The sequence below is a fragment of the Sapajus apella genome, unplaced genomic scaffold (assembly GCF_009761245.1).
Source record: "Sapajus apella isolate SASKATOON/1434 unplaced genomic scaffold, GSC_monkey_1.0 scaffold7, whole genome shotgun sequence".
NCBI classification, from domain to species: Eukaryota; Metazoa; Chordata; class Mammalia; order Primates; family Cebidae; genus Sapajus; species Sapajus apella.
In genome coordinates this window covers 34,414,600-34,422,900 of record NW_022436947.1, presented here as the reverse complement: position 1 = coordinate 34,422,900, position 8,301 = coordinate 34,414,600, and positions in this window count along the sequence as shown.

Sequence of the window (8,301 nt, the reverse complement as noted above, 5' to 3'; positions counted from 1 at the left end):
ACAAGCCATGATAGAGACGCAGACCTGTCTTCATCCATTTCTTGATGAAAGTATTTCTCTCTCCTTTTCTAACCCCCCAGTCACTTAAAATCACGTCAATAATAATCTTAAATCACAAAGAAGAGTCCAGAGACATTGGTTCAACTGTATACAACAAATTCCATTTCCAAACTAGAACATTTCATAGTTACCACACAAAAAATGGGAGGGTTCTTATTTTTTATTTTGTGCACCTTAAGATTCCTTTACAGTGATTTTTAATTTATTATTATTATTAGAGACGGAGTTTCACTCTGTTTCCCAGGCTGGAGTGCAATATTGCCATCTTGGTTCATTGCAACCTCTGCCTCCCATGTTCAAACGATTCTCCTGCTTCAGCCTCTGGAGTAGCTGGAACTACAGGCATGTGCCACCACACTGGGCTAATGTTTGTATTTTTAGTAGAGATGTGGTTTCACTATGTTGGCCAGGCTGTTTTTGAACTCCTGACCTGAAGTGATCCACCTAACCATGTCTCCCAAAATGCTGAGATTACAGGTGTGAGCCACTGCACCCGGCCGAGAGCTAGCTCTTTTTGCAAAATGAGGTAGTCATCTTTCACAAAAGTGAATTGAAATAATGCTCTTTAAAGAGAGATGTTGCGTGAAACATTTAGAAGACAACTTCCATTTCCAATCTCCCATTTCATTGTATAAAAATATTTCCCCATGAGTATATTTTAATAAATTATTATACTACAAACAGGAAAAAAGAAAAAAAGATTAAAGACTTGGAAGGAAAATACCTGGCCTATATAAATTAGGATTAGATTTAGCAGAGGCCTAAGAGAACTGGCTTGAAGATAAAGAAAACTTCTTTTTCTCTTTCCTCCAAGTTTGAAGTGAGCCTTCCAGGGCTAGCATGGGGCCTCTGCTCTTTCATTTCTACAGAGACCTTGACTTCGTACAGCGCATTACTCTCCCAGGTCTAGGCTGTGACTTTCGTCCTCAAAATGACATCTAGAGTTCTGGCTTTCAAATCCATATCCTGGACAGAAGGATAGAGGAAGAGTCCAAAATAAAAGGGAAGTACACGTAACACATGGAAAAACCTCCTGGAAGCTGTCACATGAATTTTGCTAGCCTGAACTTAGCCGTATGCCATGCCTAATTGTAAGAAGTGCTGAGGAAGACTTTTTTTCCCCTGAATGGCTACGCACCACCAAAAATGTAACTTTCTATTACTAAGGAAGAAGGGAAAATGAATTTTGGGGGACAACTACTAGGTCTGCCACAGACTGGAGTGAATATTTCCTTAAAACAAATCCCTAGATTACTGAGTTAAAATGAATATATTTTAAGAGTTTATGGCTGAAGTGGCTATCCGCTCAGCAAAACTGACATTCTTCTTTCTGGGCACACCATTACATGCCGTTTTCCAGTCTCCCTTACAATTGGGCATGGTCAGTTACTGAATTTTGGCTGGTAGGATTTGAACAGAAGTGACATGTGCTGCTTCCTAGATTGGCCCTAAAAGCCTCCCATGCTCCTATCCTTTCCAGCTGGTCAGAATGGAAATATGCCTTGTGCAAAATTGGAAGTCATATATTAAAGGTGACGGAGCCAGCCACAGGTAGTCCCCCATCTAGTATTTACTATGTGTGCAAGAAATGAACTCACATTATCCATTGGGGGATCATTTGGTGGCCTATCCTTGACAAGCCTCTTAACAAATACAGTGAAATAATTTCCAGAAATATTCTACCACTTTTCATCCCACCAAAAGGACAGGCACATGCCTCTCTTCCTTAACACAGTGATTATTATAATTTTTTTTTTACAAATATTTACCAGTTTTTAGAAAAAACTAGATTGTTTGACATATATTTCTTTGTTTTCTGGTGAGACAACATTTTTTAAGTGTTTACTAGCCTTTATGCAACTCTGCTCCCACCTCTTGGTTGCTAATTACAAAGCTAGTATTTTTGTATGTTTTTCTTTTCAAGATTAAGGTGATTACTTGTAAAGGGGGATACTACATTGGACAAAGCTAAAATATAAAAATACAAATTAATATAAAAGATAAACTAAAGAGGTGATTATTTGTTTTGTAAAGCACAGAGAAATTTCCAGCCTGACAGCAGGAATTTTGCCAGAGATCAAAAGAATTGCTTTCAATTCAAATGGTAAATGACCAGCACAGCCCAAATTCATATGCTTCTCGCAGGATAGATTTTAAAAGCCTTCATTCACTTAAGTGACAGGAAAGATTATTTTCTCACCCCATACTTAGTAACAGGGCTTGACATACTTAGTAACTAACATACTTAGTAACTGGGGGTCTGTCTAGCACTGTGTTTTATCTATCAGCTGCTAAGAGTTTGAGAAAAAAACTACTAGTTACTTTAGACCAGAAGTTGGCAAAATATAGCCCATTGGCTAAATTCAACTTGCACCTGTTTTTGTAAATGAAGTGTCACTAGAATGCAGTCATGTCCATTTCTGCATGTATTGTCTATGGTTGCTTTCATGCTATAATAGCAGATTTGATAGATTATATTAGTTTCAAAGCTTAAAATATTTTGCCTTCTACAAAGTTTGCCAACCCTCCTCTAGACTTTAAGGCTGTTCAGGTTTTACGTTTCTTTTTGAATCTGTTTTGGAAATTTCTTTCCCGGACTTTTTATTAAACTTGTTGACTTTTTTGGCATACAATTTTTATACTATCTCCCATCATCGTTTTAATAATCCCTCTTTCATTCCTAATATTGGCAATTTATATTTTCTTTTTTCCTCATTAAGTCTAGGAAGAAGTTTCTAAACTGTATTATCTTAAAAAAAATCCCAGCTTTTAGTTTCATTGTTTTTTCTTCTATAGTTTTTGTTTCATTTTCATTTTTAGGTTTATCATTTACTGTACTTTGGGTTTAACTCACTCTCTTTTTTAGCTTCTCGAGACAAAGGTTTATTCATTTTGATAACTTCTTCCCTCATATATGTAGTTAGAGCTATAAATTTCCCTCAAATCACTACCTTAGCTATAGACCATAGATTTTTATATTCTATGTTTTTATCATTCAAGAATTTTTTCTCATTTTCCTCGTGATTTTTGTCTGATTCATGAGTTATTTATGAGATTGTTGTTGCATTTCCAATTTTGTAGCTATTTTACTGTTATTGATTTTGTCAACATAAGTAGAGCGAAATAGATCTAAGTAACAAGATTTTTTGGGGGGGAATAATATACAAAAAGTAGGATTGCAATCCAGGACATACATACAGATCAGATGATATATCCAGAGAACAAAGAAAAGGTCAGGGTTTATCAGGGAAAGAGGCGGTTATGCAAGTGGTTTTGAAAGAAAGCTTATTGGCACTGGCAGTATGTTATAAGGGCTGATTGGTGAGTGTCAGAAGCTGTTAGGTAGGACTTATGAACTTGGAGTTATGGTTAGGTTCTTGCAGTTTTGGACTGGGCTTGTGAGATGATATGTCCAATAAGTATTCTTGGATAAGCAGCTAGCTGTCCTTATGCGACTCATTCAGAAAGACTAATTTGGAAAAAACTGCAGCTTCTAACACTTGCTTTTGGATTTTTGTATTTCTTTCTTTAGATGTGTTAGTTTTAGCTTCAGTATTTTATTTGCAATACTGGTAAGTAGTGTCTTCTCTTTGTTCTTGGTTATCTCACTTAGATATTTATCAATTTTATTGCTCTTTCTGTACAGCCCATCACTGAATTTTTCTATCATTTTTTAGCTGTTTGTTTTCTACTCTAATTTTTATTATTTTTCTTTTGTCTTTGACTTTTACTTTAAGGTAGAAATATAGGTTATTGATTTTAGATCTCTTTTGTAATAGCATTTAATGCTATAAATTTCCCTAAGCACTGCTTTTTACTACATTTTACTAATCTTGATAGGTTCTATTTTAATTTTGTTCAAAATATTTGTCTAATATTGTCTTTATTTGTAAAGTATAGCTTCTTTGAAAATAAAATTCTGTCTGGGTTGGCCCTATTCTCCCCCCCCCCCCCCCCCGCTGCCCCAGCACTTTGAATATGTTTTCCAGTGATTTCCAGCTTCCAGTACTTCTGATGAGATGTCAGGTGTTGTATTATTGTTCCTCTGTACATATGGGTTGGGTGGGAATTTTTTCCCCAAGATTACATATTTAGCTTTGGCTTTTAGAAACTTGACTTAGGTGTACACTTTACATTTATCCTGTTGGGACTTGCTAACATTCTTGGATCTGGAAATTAATGTTTTTCACCAAATTTGGGGAGTTTTATCTATTTCTTTAAATATTTTTTTTCTTCCTTTTCTTAATCTCATCTAAGTTCCCAATTTCACCTATTTCAGACCATGTGATATTGTTCTGTAAGTCTCCAAGACTCTATTATGCTTCTTCATTCTTGTTATTGTCATCTAGATTGGATAATTTTTTATTGATGTGTATTAAAGATCACTGATTCTTTTGCCAGTTAATGAGCTAAGAAGTTTATCTAGAAAATTTTTCATTATTGTATTTTTCAACTTTAGATTTTCCCTATAGTTACTTTTATGTAGTTTCCATTTCTATGTTGAGATTCCCTATTTGTCCACTAAGATCATGCTTTTAATTCTGTGCATATATTTATGATCGTTGCTTTAAAATTTTGTCTACTAAATCCAATATCTGGGTCCACTCTGAGTGAGTTTCTATGTATTACTTTTCTTCCTGAATATGGATCAAACTCTGTTATTTGCAGGCCTGAAGGGTTTTGGTTGAAAACTGGACAATTTGATAATACTTTATAACAACTCTACACTCTTATGTTTTTCTGAGGACCCATTTTATTGTTGCTGTATTTGTTGCCTGGATTCAAACTATCTCACCCTATACTATGCAATAGCTGATACCCGTTCAGTTCTTTCAGCTTTAAGCCATTGATTTTTAGCCTGCTTCCCAAGGTCACCCCTCAACTTGTGTAGTTTAGCGATCAGCCAAGGATGTGGGCAAGGTTTAGACTCAGGTTTTTCAGTTTCCTTGCTATTGTGTTAGCCTTGAGTCCTATCCTCTAATATTGGAAGTGTGTTGTGTAAGCACTCACCCAAAAAAGGAGCAAACTCACAGACCTACCCAGTACAACTCTGTTTTTCAGACACGATCTCCTCACTGGGTCTTGCTTTGTGCAAAATGTCTTAAAGACCTTGGTACAGTTGCAAAGGGTGGGGCTTGGGAGGTTGCCGAGGTATTGGTTTGGTCAACCTCTTCCTAATGAGTCGAATTTGCCTGAATCACAGTCCAGCCAACACAAAGCACCTGCCTGTCCCTTCAGTGTCTTGATCAAACAGCATTTAATGAGCACCACATGCACTTGGGCTTCTGCTGAGGACAGTTTAAATGAGTTTAAGCTCACGCTGGCCCTGATAACCTACAGCTGAAGTCTCTGGCATGTCTTTATCTCTGGGGCTGTGTCTGTATAACAGGCTCATTAATAGAGAAAGAAAAAGGACCTAAAATATCTTGGATTGTAATCTGTTTATGACAATCATTGTTTGGCTCATCCCCTGGTAGTGACTTATTGGAAGACTCCTCCTGCTGGGTGTGGGAGTATGTGTGTGTTTTAGGAGGCTGGATCTGAATCTCAGCTATAACTGACATCTCACAATGATGTGTACTCAAAAAAGGCCCCATTTATTCAGTTTGCTGCAAATTTCAAGTGGTTATCTGGAAACTTAGACAAACCAGGGAGAAGCAGAAATTTATATTTCTAAAAATGAAGTAACAGTTGATTTCACACTTTTGGTTGAACATTCATGTTAAGCTTTTTTTTTTTTTTTTTTTAACTATTGCTGAGAAACTATTCTAATACAGCTTATTTTCCAGTGAACTTATGTGTACACATTAATTCACTGACATTAATATGTCTTACATTTGTTTTATAAATAAATACATGCTTCAATCCCTGAGAAATTCTAAGATAATTAAGTGATCCCCAAAAATCAGTCTAACTAATTAGTTCTCACCATAAACAATGAATGGTTTTCTGAATTTCCCATGTCCCAACTGGTAATGCTTGCATCATATTTACAAAACTTTCCTGATTTATTCACTTATGCCATTCATTTAATAAAACTGCTAGGCCAAACACTGATAGTCTCCGCAACACTGCTTCACACAAACAGAACAGTCTCTGCTCTCAGGAATATTAAATCAATGATAGATAAGTAAATTAAAAAGAAGTATTTCGAATAATGATAAATACTTCAAGGAAAATGAAGGTGATGGGGTAGAGAGTTCTTGGTGGACTTTTCAGGAATTTAGCCATGTGAAGATCTGTGGGAGAAGAATTCCAGACAAGTGAATAGGGCAAGTAATGTTTTTGAGGCAAGAATGCATGCCTCATTTGTTCATTCATTTCATTAAAGACAGCAACAAAGACAACTAAGCACCTGTCCCTGGGGTATGACTCATCCGTGTACAAATTTAGGGAGTCACTCTCTTCTAACCCCACAGATTTCAGCCACAAAATGCCTATGATCACACCCCCTTCTCCATCTGGGTTCTTCCAGCTCCTCAATGAGAAATCTCTATATAATTAGGGCTTGTTTGGTTCAGTTATTCTTTTACGACAGATGCACCTAACAGCAGTAACTTAAGCATACCTTGAGAATGACCCTACAGTCTAAAAAGAACGTATGTTTGGATTTCCAAGTGAAGAAATCCAGAAATGGCCAGCCCAAAGATTCATTCCTTATCTATGAGAAACATCTAAACCCTCAGTTCAGCCCATGGAAGGCAGACCATACACGGGTCAAGAACCTTTGTTTTGGGTTAAATGAAGGTTACCAAGTAGAAGTTGCAAGGGGGAGGGTACTAAGTAAAAATACTATATAAACTGCATGCTTATTACAAGCAGTAGGGGTTCTTTTGTCCAGACCACTGCCACCGGGACAGTGTCCTATATGTAAGTCCCCTAAATAAGCTCTGTGTCTCATTTGCTGGCTCTGGGTCTCTCCTTCAGCCTCTCAAACAGGGTGCCATCTCTACTGGGGTCAATAGGGGCTGGCATGACAACTTTGCAACCCTCTTACCTTCCAAGAAAGGCTTTGTATATGGACTTCAACACCTGGCACCAGTTTGTTTTTGAGTTGCCCATTTGCTATACCCTCAACCAAACTCTGCATTTAAGTTTCTCACTCTTTCCTCGTAAGTCTATTTGCTGTCAGTTAATGTTGACATAGACTATGTTAAACACTGGGAATAAAAGGGATTAAAGCACAAACCTGACTGTCGAAGGGGTTGGTCTTGTCCTTCATGAGGCATGCAGCTTCTGTGATCAAGGACCCCAGCACTATAAGGGTACGGGACAGAAAGCAGACCAAGAAGCTATTGAGGCACTCAGACCTTCCAGCCTAATTTCTTTCCAAGGGTTTCAGGTTGTGCAATAGTCTTCAGTTGCTCAGTGCCTAAAGTATATTTCTGAAAAGTTTGCAAAGGCACAAAGCCTTTTCTGATCATTCTTACAGAGTTTTGTAATGAATCAAAGACCAAGATTTGTTCTTTAGTCAAGTGCAAGCCATAGGGTTTCTTTCGTTGTCTTAACTGTGTAACTTTTGACCACATCTCCTTGGAAAAGTTGAAGAAAAGGTGATGATTTACTAAACCCCCTTAAGTGCCAACAGGTGCAAACATCTCTAGAATCCTCCCACTTCATTCCATGACCACCACCTGAGTCACCATGGCCTCTTCCCCTGGACCACAGCATTAGACTCAAAACTCATTTCGCTTTATATAATTCATTCTCCACTTAACAGCTAGAATGTCCTCTTTAAAAGGCAAGTCTGACTTGCCTTGCCGTGTTTAAAATCCTTCAACAGCTCTCATTTACTCTATGAAAAAGACAAAACTGATAAATTCCTACATGCTCTGGCCCTCCCCACCTTTCTGGCTGTCTTTCTACACCCGTTTCCTTGCTACATTTTCTTGGGCAATTTACTCAAATGCATTAGTCCGTTTTTATGTTGCTATAAAGAAATGCCTGAGACTGGGTAATTTATAGAGGAAAGAGGTTTAAAGACTTACAGTTCTGCATGGCTGAAGAGCCCTCAGGAAACTTATAATCACGGTGGAAGGGGAAAGCACTCACCTTCCTCACAAGGTAACAGGAGCCAGAAGGAAAGGGCAAACTGCCACTTTTAAAAGCATCAGATCTCGTGAGAACTCCCTGCTATCACGAGAACAGCATAGGGGAAACCGCCCCCATGATCCAATCACCTCCCATCTGGCTCCTCCCTCAACACCTGGGGATTACAATTTGGATTACAATTCAAGAAGA